The 18,806-nt window shown below is 39.5% G+C and overlaps 1 protein-coding gene across 5 annotated transcripts in view; it reads left to right on the top strand.

The window, feature by feature from the left end:
- Positions 1-18,806, top strand: part of LOC134213685 (stress-activated protein kinase JNK) — a 276,561-nt gene that overhangs the window by 198,087 nt on the left and 59,668 nt on the right. For 3 of the 5 annotated variants that reach the window (XM_062692961.1, XM_062692957.1, XM_062692958.1), the window contains one exon: positions 361-432. The exons of the other annotated variants lie outside the window; for them this stretch is intronic. The gene's annotated coding sequence lies outside the window, so the exon portion shown is untranslated. The remainder of the gene's footprint in view (positions 1-360; positions 433-18,806) is intronic. 5 annotated transcript variants of the gene reach the window in all.

Below are 18,806 nucleotides of genomic sequence, written 5' to 3' on the forward strand. Positions count from 1 at the left end.
GACCATTGAAATGCAATTTTATTTTGAAATCAACTAAATGGATGCGAGGATAGTGTTTTGTGAAGTTCTAAAACCAATGTGATTAATCTAACCAATGAGAAGACTCGCATGTGTAGTTCATTCAATCTGGTTTCGTTCATTTAATCGACTCTTCAATATTTTTTCCTGAATTTCCTAGGACCAGTTTCCAATCAAAAACTGTTCTTTTCATCCAAAACCAAACTTGTTTTGCTATTGTTAATTGTGTAATAGCCACTGATGGCATTAATTAGCTTCCATTATTCCCTCAAATTTATTTTATTTCAGTCAACCATTCACAACTACGAAACTAATCAGCGTTCAACTCATTCTCAATTTCAGGTGCAAGCAATTATCCCAGCAATCATAAAACTGTCATCGTTTTCCCAGTAGAATGGAATCCTCTGCATTATGGTGAGTGCATTCATCCATGTTGGAAACAAAAAACCTTGTGGCAAAACTATCGGTAGCAGTATCATAGAAAAAGCCGGTGGGCAAGGCAAAAAAACGAGACACCCTGGTCAGTAGTGGAATGACAACGAAGTTTCATCTCGTATTTTTTTTATGAAGATTTATCGTTATCCATTATTCATCAGGATCATAATTTCTGCTTCTCCTACTTTTTTCTGTGGAGCGGTTTTTATGGCGCAAATCCAACTATTTCACGTAGGTTCAAGCGCGCGTGTGGTGATGAAAAGAAAATCGTTACAAAAAATCCTGCGGGATTTGCTAAGTAGCTTCTTACTGTCGTCGCACTTAAGTTGGAAATGGAACTTCAATCAAAAATTGAGTTGAAATGCGTACCGTAAAACCAGACGACACTATCTGATTGTATAAACGGATGCATGTTTGCATCAATACCGAGCCGTAACCTAAGTTAACGCAACATTCTCAGTAGGTGAATTGATCAGTTGTGCGCCATTCGTTATTGTAAGAAACTGTGACATACCCCAAAAAAGTAGATGTTTCACACATTAAGGGCAAACCAGTAATGACGGTGCCAAAATATCCGTCGCTAGTCAAGGCTACGCTTCGGTGACAAATGAGCTTTACTGATATGTGTTTGTGTGACAAACATTGTCGTTTGACCTGATAGGGGATAAAATTTACGGCATCGAGATGGTACTTTCTTCTCTTGGCTGCCCACTCATGATGCGGTAGTCCCTGGTGAGCATCTTCCCTATCAACCGGAAACGTCATCAATCGTTCTGCGATGTTGGATTCAACAGAGGATTGTTAGGGTCATGTACAATAAACATCTTTCTTTGTTATTCCGCTTTGTGTGTCATCACTAATCGTTCTTGTCGGATTCTGATTCCACCTCCTCGTAATTCGCTTAAAGTATGTCAGATGAGTTGTACGTAAATTGTAATTCAATGCTTCCGATAGAGTCATCATGAAATGCTGCACGTTTGCAAAAAAAAATGCAGCTCGTTGAAACAAAAAAAGTTAGAGCAATTCTGCACTTTCCTGACACTGCAATCCAGCAGCAATGGGATTTGAGGACTGATTGTTGCCTTCACTAACTTTTTCTCAGTGCTGCCGTAGAACTCGTAACAGCGTATGCATGTAGAATGATTGTTCGCAGCGAAAGTTGGAAGATGAAACCTTTCCGTCAATCATGATTACACTCTCCACAGAACGGCTGCAGCTCAAATCAGGTGGAATAGTTATTCAGTGCTGTTGAACTTTTCCCAGTTCGAGAAATTTTCACAGGAATAATATTCACAAGGCTGGTACGAGCAACTTGTTCTATTTATTCGTTGTAATAGTTGCAAATAATTTCAACAATGAAATAATTGCCTCGTAAGTAGTTTAATAATGCGAAAATGCTAGGGAAAAAATATTTCAGCACATTTGATACGAGATGACTAAATAAAGCGTTTAAATGGTATCGCATTTACACATGGAAAACGCTTCATTCGAAACATAACTAACTAGAAGTAAGTTATGTCGTCCTCTAACGAGTTCTTTACGTCTGCCCCCAAGTGCGGTCTTTCTCGGGCTTCACGCGCACGATGTTCATTATTGTTCCAATCAATCATTTTTAATGACAATCCAGAGTGCAAACTAACACTTATTGACGTAACTTTGCTGTCGAGGGTGAAACATGGTAAAGGACATCCTCAAATGGTTCCAAGGAAAACGAACATCTATTCTTGACGGGGGTGTGTTGAAGATGAATAGATATCGTATGTAATCAATTAGGGACATTATTGATCTAATCTATATGAACAGTTATGAAACTGCTGTAATTTGTCATTTTAATATCAATATTATTAGTAATTTGAATGCTTTTTTATAATTTGGCAATGGAAATTCTGTTTTTTTTAAGTTTGTTTGGAAGGCTCAGTGTATGACACTATGACAGCTGCTCATCCGGTTATTTGACGTCGTAAATGGTGTGGCGTAGCGTCGTGCTCAAATCATGGTTCGTCAGGGAGCATCTTCCAGATGGCCTTAGCTTTGAGGTACATGTAACAAAAATAAAGAAACGAGAAAAAAATATAAGTACAATTAGACTTTAATGCCAGACGAGCCCTTTTACCTTCCCTTAGGGTAAACCACTCTACAATGGTATCCAATAGTTGCTCTCTGAAGGCGTCATTTTCTGAGCAGAACCAAATTACGTGATTGATCTCATCTTAATTGGCTCCACACTGACATAAGTTGCAATCGACCAGGTTTATTGCAATTGAACAGGTTTTGATCGAGATTTGTCTATCATTAACTCCACCTTCCTGTGTACCCATCTTTGCTAGCGAGTCCGCGCCAGTGTTGAGAAATGAGTGAGCATCGCTTGAAACCTGCTCACTCACTCGTGAGTTTGAGTATTCCAATTCAAACTCACTGAGAGTATACTCATACGTGAGTTTGAACTGTAATACTCATACTCGTGAGTGAGTATGAAGAATTCATTTACTCACTCATGAGTAATTTTTACTCACAAAATACTTCAACACAAAATAATTGTACCAATTTCCCTTTGAATTTGTACTGTAATAAATATTGCGTATTAAGTAGGTGGTTTACTTAATTGTTATACATTTTGCTGAATACATAGGATCAATATGACAGTAGATGGGACATAGTCAACACATATTTATATCAGTCTAGAAATGTGCGTATTTTAGCATTAAAGATGCAGTAATGGTGAAATTGTACCTAACGATAGAAATTCCGTCTCAAGAAATGTGCTGAAGTGCAAAAACTTGCCGCAAATACCTGTCTAGAAAGCTTTAGAACTATACATGTACCGTGTAGCTTACGGTGGATGGTGGTTTCCGACTGAAATAGAGTTCCCGAGCTTGGTACCGATCCGAGACTGTTCTGGTGGGACACGTCTGAAAGCAGATGGGCCGGTGGTGTCGCATCGTCAGATTGCCAGCCAGATTCTGCATGGTGGTGTCTCCGGATGCCCGTAAATGTTAATCTACGCGTATAATCGGATGCTATCCAGTCCAGCGGTCCGTAGAGCTATAGCTATCTGCGTTTAGCCCTTCATCCTAGTTGAGTCCTCGAATTTTGGGGAGAAGGAAATGATTCATTCTTTCTACGGTGATTCAGTTGGTGGGTTTAGGATTCCTTCACCTGTGATGCCTAACTTCAAGAGCCGATCGAACCTGCTGTGACGCAGTAGGTGACTTCATCATGCAACTGCATCGCGCCCTCATGCAGCTATCGGTGGAGGATCCCGAGAGTGATGTAGTGTAGGCATGTTGCTTGCAGCGAAGGAAGGTCGTGCTAACGGTATCTCCGTTCAACTTGAAATTCGCTTTTGTAACAGTTCTCGAGCCGTCGTTTTGAGACAATGGTATCCACTTGCTGATTTATCAGCCTACAGACTTCGTTCACAACGATACAGATTTATCGAAACTGTTGAGGCCACATAAGCAAATATCGGCGACGGCTGGTTTTGTTGTTACCCAGCTACGGTGGGTTGTTTTGCGAAATCGGATGCTGTTTTCAAATTCAATTTGAGGGTATTCATGCTGTTAATTTTGGTGGATGCCGTTTGGTCCGGATCTATCTGCAGGGCCGGATAAGAACGCTTCCTTTTCCAGGAACACAGAATACTGTGTGCAAAGTGGCGACGTTAGGAAACTAGGGCAGCGTTGACGTCGGAGAGCGAACGCTAAAACCGAGGTCAGCTTCGTAAGAACCTCAAGAGCCCCTACCATCCTTGGCATACATTGCTACATTCTGCATTCGGTATCAATATCCAAAAATGAGCAAGTCTGCAAGCTTTAAGCTAAAATAAATTAATTTTCTTACCATATATAGATACTTAATCACTTTTTTCCCTTGAAATCAATTAAATTATGTATCTATTTAACTAGGTGAATAATATTCGCGAAGTCGAAGCAAAATTCTTCACACTATTTACTAATGGCCTGGCTAATGACAGTGTTCTTTATGTCTCGGGTACTTATTCAAAAGGACGTATGTGATTTTGTAAACAAAGATTCAAACGTCGATTTGTCCAATCTGATGGCATCAAAAGATATTTTAGTTACTAGATAAAGATTGTCGCTGTCGTCGCTGTCCGGAACATCTTTTGCTGGCGAGGATAGGGGAGCTAAATGTCAAAGAAGGAAAATCCATACGATTTGACAGCTTGATACCCAACATGTTCCGGACAGCAGAACAAAGGGAACTGAAGCGACAATCTTTATCTAGTAACTAAAATATCTTTTGCACTACCGCGCAAACCAACACCACCAACAGGTAGCCGAAGGCTTCCCCTACCAATGTCATTTATTTTATACAGGTCCGGTTGAGCGTGCTTTTTGTTCGTATTATTAGCTCAAAAAGTGTAAACATTTCTGATCAGCTGATTGCTGACGTCAAACTCACACCAAATTTCATTCATGAGGTGTGAGTTTGACGTCACCGTTCTTTTGTTTCCGACACCCGAGCCACCGCCGTCGTCGTGCGAAACGAACACTGTTACTGTTTCCGACATTTCACGAATACGTTTGCGCTCTCTTGCCCTAACCTGTGTAAAATCCATAACATTGTTCCCCTACCTGTCTGTGGTGAAGGTTTGCGTGGGAGGGCCATCAGATTGAACAAATCGACGTTTGAATCTTTGTTTACAAAATCACATACGTCCTTTTGAATAAGTACCCGAGATTTATATTGATTGTTGTCTGTTTTTTCCACTATTCAATAGATCCTGCATTAGATTCAATACTTGTACAATATTTGAGAAGATGCCATGTATTGAACATACCAGTATTGTCGCGCTTATCTTTTTCTAGAGTACTGCGGCGGTCTTACACTCGCAGGCTCAACTGCGAAGGTAAACGTCAAGATAGCCGCCGTGTTAAAAGATAGGCAGAATTTTCCCGCTCAAAACAAAACCACGTGCTTTTCGCGAAATGACAGCAGTGTTCGATTGTATTAGTGAGAGGCAACCGGAGTCACTGAGTACATGGAGGGTGTTTATCATGGCAAGTGCATACGGTGGGTGAGATTTTCATTGACTCTGTTGTGTTTAGTGACCGTTGCGATTACCTGAGAAGCAACCAGCAGGAAACCGCAGTATTCTATTTTATCTCGAGATGCATAATATTTTTTTGTCGATTTTATTGTCGCAAGTTTGAAATTATTTTTGTCCATCTGTTAAAACAAAACTCCCACTGTACTTCAATACGATTAATCGAAGTGAAAATATCGATTCCCGATATATCGTATCGATATCGCCCATTCCTACTATTTACGTCGCGGAACTGATTAGTGATGACTAGAGTCCTACAAGAAGAGTAACGTCATGTGCCACGTTTGACAGATCTCCTGCTCGTTTGGAACGCGCATTTGTATGGAACTGACAGACGATTCTGTTCCAATTCTGACACTTGACGACACTGTTATTATAGTCACTGTAGTGATGACCAATGAAAATAAATACTAAGGCAGAGTGTATGTAATTAAGAGTGGCGACATGTGCCGCATTTGACAGGTCTCCTGCTCGTTTGGAACAAGATTTTGTATGGGAATGACAGATGAATTTTGTTCCAATTCTGACAGTGTCGGCACCCTTATTTACATACACTCTGTACTAAGGTATGGAAATCCATATATTGTGTGCGTGCCTTTCGTGTATGGCGAAAAAGCTTCCACTACTACATTCGAACGAGCTCCCATAAGAAGCCGTGCAAATATGTACGTCACCATTTGCTGTTTATATTTTCCATCATCCACTAGGGTAAATGATATATTTTGGACATGTACATATTTTGGACAAGCCTGAGCTTCTTCGATCAATTTTAGATAATGTGTAGGAAAATTTTTATCGAAAGTATGATCATTGCATACTTTTACCTCAACTCTAGCGGCTCCTGATGAGAATTCACAAATCAACTATTATTTATCTTTAAAATTATCTAAAATGTAAAGCTATCTACCAAAGTGCCTGCTAGACGCCAGTATGCAGGAGAACATGCATTATAGAACTCTTCGTAACATGCACCTGAAACACGTTTAAATTGGTTCAAATGGCAATCTTGAGGTCCTGCGGCCAAAGTTTGATTGTAATTGAGATACTAACATATTCCAATCGCTTAACATGCACTTGAGACGGATGAAAAAGGAGTGACCAAAATGAAGTTATGTTTTTATTCATCAGACATATATTGGTCACCCCATGTACAGTACATGGATGAACCATTAAATGCCAACTTTCAGGCTGTTTTCAATGATATCGATAAGATTGCGAAAAAATGTTAATTTCTGGTTTAATCTATGTCAGTTAAGCAAATAAATGCATTTAAATGAATGTGGATACGTGTAGGTAAGTCATGCCATAGAGATCTGTAGGTGGCCATTTTTAAATTAGGAGAAAATGACTCTGTCCAAAATATATGCATTTTCCATGTCGAAATTATATATTTGATGTCCAAAAAGAAAATATTTCAGTTCGCAGTATATCACAGTTTACACCTAGTAAACGTAATTTACTCAAAAATTGGGCAAAGGAGACACAAGACTAATCATAGGTTATGAATTTGGATGAACCTAGTGGTTTTCAATTGTTTTATACTATTCAATCTCGATATATTTTCTAATGAATGTCCTGCGCTTGTCCAAGATACATCATTTACCCTAATCACTTGCATTTGGTCTTCTTTCACACCTTCTATCTATTTTCATTGAGTGATAACATCGACATCGTTGTAAACAAAAACTGTTTAGTCAACTGTTTAGTTTTTTGGTCAGGTCAGTTTTTGGTAGGTGGTAACAGGTCAACTGTTTAGTTTTTTGTTTAAAGCTCTGATGTATTTAATAGAAGTTATATTAAAATAAAAATATAATGCTTAATTTGATCAGAATCTTCGGAAAAAGCGGTGCGAGTATATAGCAGCACAATTCATTACATCTTTTCTGGTCTTTGGGCTCAGAGTCGGCAAGGAAATATCTGAGGCACCGAACATCCATCGAATTGGAAGGTAGGATAATAAATAGGGAGAAAGACGGCTTTGGCAGGTTTTGTTCTATTATTGGCAGGGGGGTTTTTGTTGACCGAATTTTATGAAATTTGACCACAATATTCTTTGATATGCAAAGAATGTTTAGGCCAAATTTGAGCCTAGTCAGTCATAAAAAACCCCCTGCCAATAATAGAACAAAACCTGCCAAAGCCGTCATTCCCCCTATTATATTTCAGATCAGCAAATTTGCGTGTAGAATGCAGGACTTCCGAGCTTCTGGTACTTATGTAAACTAAATTAGGTGCTATTTTGCAGATTTAATCTAATAGACGGTATACTAATGCGAGATTTTTTTTTGTTACAGGTAACTTTTTGACAATTCATGACCAACTGAAAAACCAGGCTACTGATATCCTATTGTTTAGCCCAGCGCCAGATCGTAGCCAGGATGTTCTGGGCAATATTTTTTTATACTGCTTTTTAATGATAACAGCGGGATATGTCTATTGATGATGATGACACCGCGCTTGTCATAGGCTCGAGAAAAAACTATAGCGCAATATAAATATGCTAATGCATGCAACGAGCGACTTTAGATAGCGTTTGAAGCTTCCACAACTCGTGAAGGATGATTAAAATTATGAATTAGAAAAACAAAAATATATTATGATTTAATGAAAATGAAAAAAGAAATGGGTAATGGGGTGGGAGGCTTCTTCTTTGGGCGGAAAACTGCTCCTTCCTGAGTGAAACTATTCAACTCTTTTATTTACAATGTCTTCTTCTTCTTCGTTGACATTACAACCCCCACTGGGCAGCAGCCTCGCAGCTTGGTGTTCATTAAGCTCTCCGACAGTTGTAAACGGCAAGGTTTCTAAGTCAAGTTACCTTTTTTGCATTTGTATATCATGAGGGAGGCTAACACGATGATACTTTTATACCCAGGGAAGTCGAGAAAATTTTCTAACCCGAAAATTTCCTAGACCGGACCGGGAATCAAACCTATCCACCCTCAGCATGGTCTCGCTGGCCGCGCATCTTACCGCATGGCTAAGGAGGGTCCACAATCCACAATGTATTAAATTCTTTTTGACAGTCCTATAATTTAGTTTTAAAAGTTCAAACTTTTAATTCCAGAACAGTTCGCAACTTTTGAACCATGGTTGTCGCAAAAGTTTACGTACTTTGGTTTTGAACATTCACAACTCTCTACGAAAAAGAACCAATGAAACTTTTTATTTTTATCAATGGTTTTTATAATTTCACTAATGATTTTTTCTTTCAAATGAACAATCAAAAATATCCAGAATGTATGTTTAAACTTTACTCACAATACTCATAACGAGCAATTATACTCACTCACATGAGAGTATTGATATCCAAACTCACATGCGAGTTACTCACTGCGTGAGTAATACTCGCTGTGAGTTTGGTGTCCTGCTCACTGCGTGAGTATGAGTATTTAGTGAGTAACTCATGGCCTGAGTATTACTCACAAAATGAGTAAAGAGTGAGTATTTTTTTACTCACGAGTAAGAGTTTCGCAACACTGAGTCCGCCTTCTTATTGACATATATGATGGGACCCATACAAAGATAATCTTAAATGATCTTTCGATCAAATCACGCATCTGCTGTCCTAAATTTGCAAGAAAGTAAGTGCTTAGCTGGATTTATCGACCGAAGTGCCTGGACTCGATAGAACTATGACTATTCGATAAGAAATAATGATCTAAAGGCAGATTATCCCCAAAGTGAAGTCAATAGCTCAGCAACACAAAACCGAACACGGTTCTTGAATTTTTATGTGGGTGATCGATTTTTTGTTGAAAACACTGAAGTCAGTGGATCCAACTATGAGAGAGAGGAAAGTTCCAAAGGGAATTCTTCTTCCACGGATTATTTTCGAGGTTTAGCTTAACTTATCTTTGATTGACTACACATATGAATGGTTGCTGGTCCGTGATTGACCAGAATCAGAAAAAAATGCACAAAGAATCAACTTAATGATTGTTTAGGATTGTTCAAACATTCTCAATGTGCAAGTTCCAGTAGCTCAAATGCTGAAATGATAAATTACAGCGCCGGCCACGTCTTTGTAGTCTGTTAAGAAGATGGAAGGAATATTAGTAGGTGGTTTTGCTATTTGAAGACCGTGTTGACCTCTGCGTCTCCACAAAAATCACAGGAAGGGTTATTAGCTAGTTAGTGGCCATCACTGGATCTGGATTCACTTCAATAAGTGATGTGAACCTGTCAGTTTTGCCTTTCTCGTATACTAAGTATACGGTAAAGGCTATATGATCGCTCCAAAAACAAACTTTTTATAGAAGGCCCGGAGACCCATAGTGTTATATACCAATCGACTCAGTTCGACGAATCGAGGTGATGTCTGTGTGTGTGTGTGTGTGTGTGTATGTGTGTGTGTATGTGTGTGTGTGTGTGTGTGCGCAAAACTACTCAACAAAATGTCACTCATTTTTCGGGCACTTATCCTCAACCGATTTGCTCGCAACAAGTTGCATTCGACGCAGAATCCTGTCCCATTGTTTCCTATTTGAAATTGGCCAGATCGAACTATGGGATCGAAAGTTATGGCCAAAATACAAATTCATTTGAAAAAATCGCGTAAAAAATGTCACTCATTTTTCGGACACTTATCCTCAACCGATCTGCTCGCAACAAGTTGCATTCGACGCAGAATCCTGTCCCATTGATTCCTATTTGAAATTGGCCAGATCGGACTATGGAATCGAAAGTTATGGCCAAAATACAAAATCATACGTCAAACTCTCTTAAAAAATGTCACTCATTTTTCGGGCACTTATCCTCAACCGATTTGCTCGCAACAAGTTGCATTCGACGCAGAATCCTGTCCCATTGTTTCCTATTTGAAATTGGCCAGATCGGACTATGGGGTCGAAAGTTATGGCCAAAATACAAAATCCTACGAAAAAATCGCGTAAAAAATGTCACTCATTTTTCGGGCACTTATCCTCAACCGATTTGCTCGCAACAAGTTGCATTCGACGCAGAATCCTGTCCCATTGATTCCTATTTGAAATTGGCCAGATCGGACTATGGGATCAAAAGTTATGGCCAAAACACAAAATCATACGAAAAAATCGTGTAAAAAATGTCACTCATTTTTCGGGCACTTATCCTCAACCGATTTGCTCGCAACAAGTTGCATTCGACGCAGAATCCTGTCCCATTGTTTCCTATTTGAAATTGGCCAGATCGGACTATGGGATCGAAAGTTATGGTCAAAATACAAATTCATACAAAAAAATCGCGTAAAAAACGTCACTCATTTTCGGACACTTATCCTCAACCGATTTGCTCGCAACAAATTGCATTCGACGCAAAATCCTTTCCCATTATTTCCTATTGAAAATTGGACAGGTCGGACTATGGGATCGGAAGTTATGACCAAAATACCTTTTTTCATAAAAATCACAAAAAATGTCACCTATTTTTCGGACACCTAACCTTAATCGATTCACACGCAACAAGTTGCATTCGACGCAGAATCCTGTCCCATTGTTTCCTATTGAAAATTGGCTAGATCGGACTATGGGATGGAAGTTATGGCCGAAACACCATTTTAGCCTTTTTATACGAGAAGGCTGTATGTTCGCTCCAAAAACCAAACTTTTACAGAAGGCCTGGAGACCCATAGTGTTATATACCAATCGATTCAGCTCGACGAACTGAGATGATGTCTCTGTCTCTCCCACTTCATACGGGAGTTTGGCGGAAAGACGGTCATGAGATTTATATCATAACAAATATTGCCCTCCGCTCGCGTGATGGGAATGACATTTTCGTTTTCTTTTTGTGTAGTCGGAGCTTCAGTTCAACTAACATCCAAAAGTGATATCCTTTAAAATATATGACTGGGTGAAATAAAACAGGGTTATGTACGTCAAAAAGATTGGAAAAGGAAACAAAAATGTCGAAATTCTTATTAGCATATTGTAGATCAAGCTGAAAACCGAACCGAGGCCCCGCGAAATCGCATTTCCGGATGTTGCAACTGCATCGCGAGTAGTGCGCAACTGTGCCATAGTCGGGCACCACTCGCGATGCAGTTGCGACATCCGGAAATGGGACAAAATATGATTTTGGGTTTTCAACTGGATCTACAATATCTTTGCCATGAATAATCTGATTTTCATAGAACGGACAAAGAAATTTGTATTTTTTACTCCTAGCCACTAGCTCATCTTTTTTCAAGCACACACATTTTACGAAGGTCGAGAAAGGCACCATCACCGCTAGGTGGATTAATCTGGGTTTTTTCTACACAATGTGTTCAAAGCAGAGCATTAGTGATTAATCATAGATTTAATCATGGTTAATGAATAATGGATCATCTAATCATTATTCATTAAGCATTTATCTAAAGAATTTCCGTTTTTTTTAAACATATCCATGATTTAGATGGATCACATAGGTCATCTCATAAGAGCAAATGGAAAAAAAGTTATTAGTAAAAAAAATCGAAAAACTTCTGTTAAAACTCTAAAGAATTGTCCATAGAAATTTCGAAGAATGACTGGTTGAATTTTTTGTTTAACGGAGAAAAGCCGTTCGGCCGAAAGTAATTTGAACGAAGGCCGAATATCTCGAGTGGCTCAAGAATCTATTAGACTCAAACCCATCTGGCTGAGTCATTTGGCCGAAAATGGACATACGGCCGAACATGTCATTTGGCTGAAAAAGTTGCCTCGCCAAATAGGCCATTTTGAAGAAATTATCATTTGGCCGAGAATGTCATTTTGCCGAAAAAGTCATTTGGCAGAAATTGCCCTTCAGGAAAAAAGGGCCATTTAGCCGAACGGGTCGGCATTTCATGCCATATGAAATTATCGGCCATATGACCGTTCGGTTAAATGACATTTGCGGCCAAATGGCGCTTTTTTCCAAACGACAATTTTGGGTGAATGATCTGTTGAGGCAAAAGATTTTTTTCAGTACTGTCGTCCGGGGCTTCTTTTGATAAATCGGGGGCTTCTTTGGACATTTTGAAACAAGAATTACAACGTAAATTACTATCCAATTGCCATTATAAACATTCGAGTGTCTTGTTAATTAGTAATAATCAAAAATCCAAAGAAGCCCCCGGAGTCAAAAGAAGCCCGGCACGACGGTATGTCTTTTTCATTTGAATGACGTTTTCGGCCAAACCATTTTCGATCTAATATCCGTTCCGGCCAAACGTTCAATTCGGTCAAATGGAATTATGCTAGATGACATTCGGCTCACGTGTTATTCGACCTAGTAGCAGTCGAATAAATGGCTTTCCGCTGAAAAACTTTCGGCCAAACGACGGCAAGGGTCGTTTGACCTAACTCCACAAGGCCGAAATTGTTTAGTCGAACAAATTATTAGCGTTAGCGTTAGCGTTAGCGTTGTTACGGTATACTTCGTAGATTGGACACTAGTGATACTCATGTTTCTTATGGAATCCTTATCCAGATTGCTATCGGAAATCAAGGTGGGGAGTTACTCTTGATTCCAATCTAAGATAAAAATGGCATAAGCATGAGGATTACTACTCCCGGCCACGCCCATCTTTACCGTAACTAGGGATAGGAAAGGAAATGTTGATGTAGAACTTACTTAACGAGAGGCCCCCGACTTGGCGACGCCCTCATAAGTTCTACGGAGTTGGTGGTTGGGTAAGGTAAGGTAGGTCATGGAGGTTTGCCTCAAGCTGGCAATTCGACCCACATACTATGTTGTTTACCTGTTTTTATTTAAACTCTTGCCAGCCGGCTGTCGAAAGAGTATGCTAATATCGATTTTATTTACAGTTTGTTCTTTTAATAATTCACAGGCGATTTCTTAACCTCAATCTATCAACAACTATCCGTTGAACAAATCTAGATTTACCAAATTTGTACTTTCTGCTCAGTGAGCAAAACGACTCTTCTAGGTTCATCGAATACAAAAATCAAACCATGCCTTTTAAAGATAATTATACTAAACAAAATTTTAAAAGTTTTATTTCAAGTATTTTCGCGATTTCTGATATAAAATTCAATAGCTCTGTGAGGTAAACGGCCTGAAACCAGAAAATATTCATCACGCGCTGATCTACCTAAACACATATCACACATAGTAATAGAAATGGTACTTCCTTTTGCGTTGTACAAATATGTTGCATTTCACAAAGAACATGACGCTTCTCTGTTCTCCATTCCATCAAACGTTTCACTCAAATTTCAATGATTCACTTCAATTTCAATAAAACGCGTCACCGGACAAATAAAATAAAATAAATAAATAAATGAATAAATCAATAAATAAATAGATCAATGAATAAATAAATAAATACCACAATCACTCGCGAGCGCGTCACTTCACAAGGCCGCAATTGTTTAGTCGAACAAATTATTAGGCAGAAACCCGTTTGGCCGACGTTGTCGTTTGGTAGAAAGGATCATATAACTGAAAACGCCATTGGGCCGAAAAGGGTCATAACAGCCGAAATGTCGTTCGTAGAACTACTCCTTTGGATGATTAGGTCGTTTGGCCGTATAGGTCTTGTGGCCTAGAGTGTCATTTGGGGGAAATGGTCGTTTGGCAGCAAGGGCCATTTGGCCGAACGGGTCGACATTTTTGTCGATATCACTCGTTCAGCAAATGACATTTAAGAACAATTACCCTTTCTGCCAAACGATCAAAATGCAAAAATTGGCGTTTTAGACCACATGACCTATAGGACCAAACGAACATTTCTGCTGCACGACCTGTTAGGGCAAACGTCTTTTTCGGCATAATTACCATTTCGGCCAAACGACATTTCCGTTCAAGCATGCAATTCGGCTAGATGACTTTCAACTTAATGTGTTATTCGACCAGTGTGGCCAAATGGCTTCCGCCGAATGACGCTTTTTGAACAATTTTCCATGGAATTCCCTAAGAATGGCTTGTGGACAATACAAAGAATTTCCCTTAGAAATCCAAAGAAACTCCTTCAAAATTCCGGAAAACTCCGCTGAAAGCGCCACCGCCGCTGACCATATTTATGACAAACGCCGCCGCCGACAATCGCGAACTGATTTCGTTCTGAATGGGAACACATTGAAACGCGCACTAATTGACTCACTTTTCGACCGCACGAAGTACAACGATACCGGATCCGACAGTTTTTGACGTTACACCTCCGCCAAAATGTGTGCTCCGGCGCGCACTTTTCAAAATTCATCACATCCGCTGATCTATGATTACTCTCGGAGGTTGATTTTTTTTCAGTCACATTATTTAATAGCGGTTTTTTTAACGCTGGTACAAAACAGTAGAATTGCCGCAAAAAAATCCAAAAAACTAGCCTTGGAAATTTTGAAGAATATTCGACCGCTGAATTCTGAAAAAAAAATAAACCAGAGAAGAATTTTTTGAGTGAGTTAAAACAAAACCTAGAAAATTCCAAAGAATTTAAAAAAAAAATCTCAGGGTTTCCGGAGAATTTCCTGATGAAATTCTTAAGAGTTTCCCGAGTAAATTTCCGGCGGAAATGTCGAAGAAAAAACAACCACGTGGATTAGCCAAAGCAATTCCGAAGAATTTCTGGACAAAGATTCGAAGAATTTCCCGAGAGAATTCATAAGCAATAAGCATTCCAGAATGAAATTTTTAAGAATTTGTCAAGGCCATTAAGGCTTCCCCAGACCTAAGCGATTTCATCGCCGCGACGGCGACAACTAGTCGCCGCAATTCTATCGTTCGGTCGCTGCCGGCAATGTTCTATTTACGCTTCCATACCAATGGCGACAGAATCGCTGTCGCCAAGCGATAGAATCGCGTCGCGACTGTCGCATCGCGTGTGTTTGGGGGAACCTTTACACATGAAATTTTTCGAGAAAATCCAGAAGATTTTTCCTAGGAAATTCCGAATAAATTGCCAAGTAAAGCCCGAAGAATTACTCAAGGAAATCTCAAAGAATTTGCTTAACTTAATTTAGAATAATTCGCCAATAAAGCTCAGAAGGAATGCGTGAAATTCCACAAGGAAGTTTTTGAAGTATATCCCGAGGAAATTTCGTAGAATTTGATGAGGGAATGCCTAACAGTTTTCATAGAAAATTTCAAAGAATTTTCCGAGGAAATTTAATTGAATTTGCCGAGAAAATTTTGAAGAGTTCGCTGAACATATCCCGAAAAATTGAACGAAGATATTCGAAAAAAAAATGCCGTGGAGCTTCCTACAAATTTTCCGAAGAAATTATGAAGAATTTGCGTGGAAACTTTCGAATAGTTTTAAAGAATTTCTTGATGAATTTTCGAATGAATTTTCTAAGAATTGGCCTAGAAATATTGAACAATTTGGGTGGCAACTAAAAAAATGTAATGACTTCAATACTTTGAGAATAATAATGCTTTCACAGGAATATGACATTATGTGAAGAATCCTTCGAATTGTCACACACACACTTTCACTCCAACATTGCTCACAACATGCCGTAGAAATAAAAAGTATTGCGGCGTACATTGTAAAATTTTCAAGCGAACAAAGATCATGGGAAAAGTACACGGTCGAACATTTTAAGCGTGAAAATGTTTCGAAAACTGTCATAGCATTATTTGGTCTACTCAGCTCCATTGTATACAAAGGTGATTGTTAGGCTAAAGACACGACGCAACTTATAAGCAGGATCAGAAGCAGCATTCCGAAAATCGATGTGATAGAGCCGTACAGCGGCCATATTATACCAGCAAGACTAAGCTGCACAGCACGGCATATACTAATACTCATTAGTCTAAGTTTGAAGACTAAGGACCACTCTTTGTATAACATATATCAGATTGAACTGACTTCTTTGTATTTTTTTTTCCCGAGCCATTCTTTTCATTCTATTTTTTTAGTTGCCACCCGTCATTCCAAAAAATCGGTTGAGGAAGTTTTGAAGAATTTGCCGAGGCAGTCAAAAAAAATAGCTGAGGCAATTCCGACCTGTGGGCCAACGAACTGCAGAAGAATTTCTGAAGGGAGTTCCACATAATTTCCCACATAAATTCAGAAGAATTCCACGAGGAGTCTCCAAAAATCCTGAGAAATATTGCCTAATAACTCCACCGCCGAGGAAAATCTTGACAAACTCTGCCGCCGATGATTTCTTAACCAGCGCACACCTCTACGCGCACTAATTGATTCACTTTTCGACCGCACAAAACAGAACCATATCGGCTCTAGCACTAGGTATCAAACGCGCAGTCATTATTGGATTTCTCGGCCGCACAAAGCAGAACGACCCGGATCTTCCGACAAGAGGTGTGCGTCACTGCCGCCCGTAGTTTTTGGCATCACGCCCCAACCGACATATATGCATTGGCGCGCCGCCGTGTCACACCGCTGATCTATGATTTTCCACGATGATTTCATTTTGTAGAAGTCCGTAAAAATTCCCGATTGATATCCGAAGAATTTCCCACGAAAATGAAAAAAAAAATCGAATTACGTCTTGTGGAAGCTCAAAAGAATTTCGTGTGAAATTTACGAAGAACGACGACTTTCAATAGCAATCTAAAGAACTTCTCGGTGAAATCAAATTGTTGAATGGAGAAGGGTCATTTGCCCGAAAGACATTTGGTTAAAGGTCGAAAGTTGTTTGGTCGAATAAGTTAACGGAATTTCATTTGGCTGAAATGGACATATGTCCGAAAGTGTTGTTTGTTCAAACTGAATATGTTGCCGAAAAAGCCATTTGTCCAATAGGTCAAACGGGTCGACATTTTTGGCCATATGATCCGTTCAGTAATGTTTTGGCAAATGCAAATTTTTGGCTGTATGTCGCTTTCAGCTAACTGGCATTTCGGCCAAACTATTTTGGACCTTTCGACGTTTCAGTTGATCGCCCAATTCAGCCAAATTTGACAATCTAAATGACAATCGACCATTCGATTCGAACAAATGGCCTTCGCCGAATTAGTCAAACGTTGAGAAGAGTCATATTGCCGAAAGTTGTTTATCCGAATATGTCATTTGACCGAACAAACCATTAGACCGAAATTAAAATACTTTTGGCTTAGATGGACATACTACCGGAAATGTCGTTCGGTCGAACTGGTTCACTGGCCGAAAAAAATCGTTTTGCAGAAAGAGACTTTATATACCTGATTTTCCAATAGTAATATTAAGTTCATCACGGATTTTCTTATAACTAGAAAAGAGGGAGGGTTAGAATAAAGAACCACTATCGTAACTGATAAGAAAGGACCATTTGACTAAAAATGTGTTTGGCCATATTACCCGTTCTTCAAATAACATTTTCGGTCGTAGACCAAATGAATATTTCGATGATCAAGTTAACGGATACTTGCCTATCAACGCGTCAACTGAGCAGGAGCTTGCCCTATCAGAGTCCTTGTTATCCTCCGGTCTGCATCAGATCAATGATCTTGTGAACGCGAACGGCAAACTTCTTGACTTGCTGTTCATAGGCGATCCATGCATAATAAATCTCTTCCAGTCGCCATCTGCTGTTTTGAAAATTGACCCTCATCACAAGTCACTAGTTTTAACCGTTGACGTCCGTTCTCGCGATGAAAGATCAGTGCCAATATTTACCGTTGACTACGACTTCAACAGATGTGATTATCAAATCGTCAATGCATGGATTGCTGCCCTGAACTGGAATCATGGTTTGAATTATGCCTTAATCGACGATTCTGTTACCGCGTTCTATCGCACCATCGAACAGATCATCCGAGAAAACGGGCCGGTTAAAATTTGCCGACCATCCAAGAAGTACAATCAACCCTGGTGGACGCTACAGCTAAGCTCCGGAATCTTCGCAATCGTCTGCGGAAATGCAGAAAGAAGTTCATCCGAAACAGGATTGAAGTGAACGCGGCTAATCTGCGATTAGCTGAAAAAGAATATACTCGTATGCAGCATTGTCGGTTCCGTGAGTACACACTTAATTTTGTCAATTTGTCTACTTGTCTAGAAATTGTCAACTTTTACCGAGATTCGCACAGCCGTGCCCCAGCAAGCATGTTTTTTGCCGAGATGTCTGTCAAAATTGCTGGAAATCAGCAAGTAATTTGCCAAAAATCAGCTAACATCATTTTTGCCGGAATATCAGTTTTTTATTTTACTGGCGCACGCCTGTGCGGATTTTTGTCGAGCTGCAGAAATAAAAACTAGGTGTGTACATGGAAAGCCTTCAAGCAAATTTTAAAAATGATCCTTCATCGTTCTGGGCCTACATCGCTGGCAATGCCTATTGCTTCAATTTTCAATCGATCTATAAGCGATAGTGTTTTCCCGGAAGCTTGGATGCTTGCTTCGATCCTTCCCGTCTACAAATCCGGAAACATACATAGTGTAGAGAACTATCGT

Source organism: Armigeres subalbatus, chromosome 2, assembly GCF_024139115.2.
Source record: "Armigeres subalbatus isolate Guangzhou_Male chromosome 2, GZ_Asu_2, whole genome shotgun sequence".
Taxonomy (NCBI): domain Eukaryota; kingdom Metazoa; phylum Arthropoda; class Insecta; order Diptera; family Culicidae; genus Armigeres; species Armigeres subalbatus.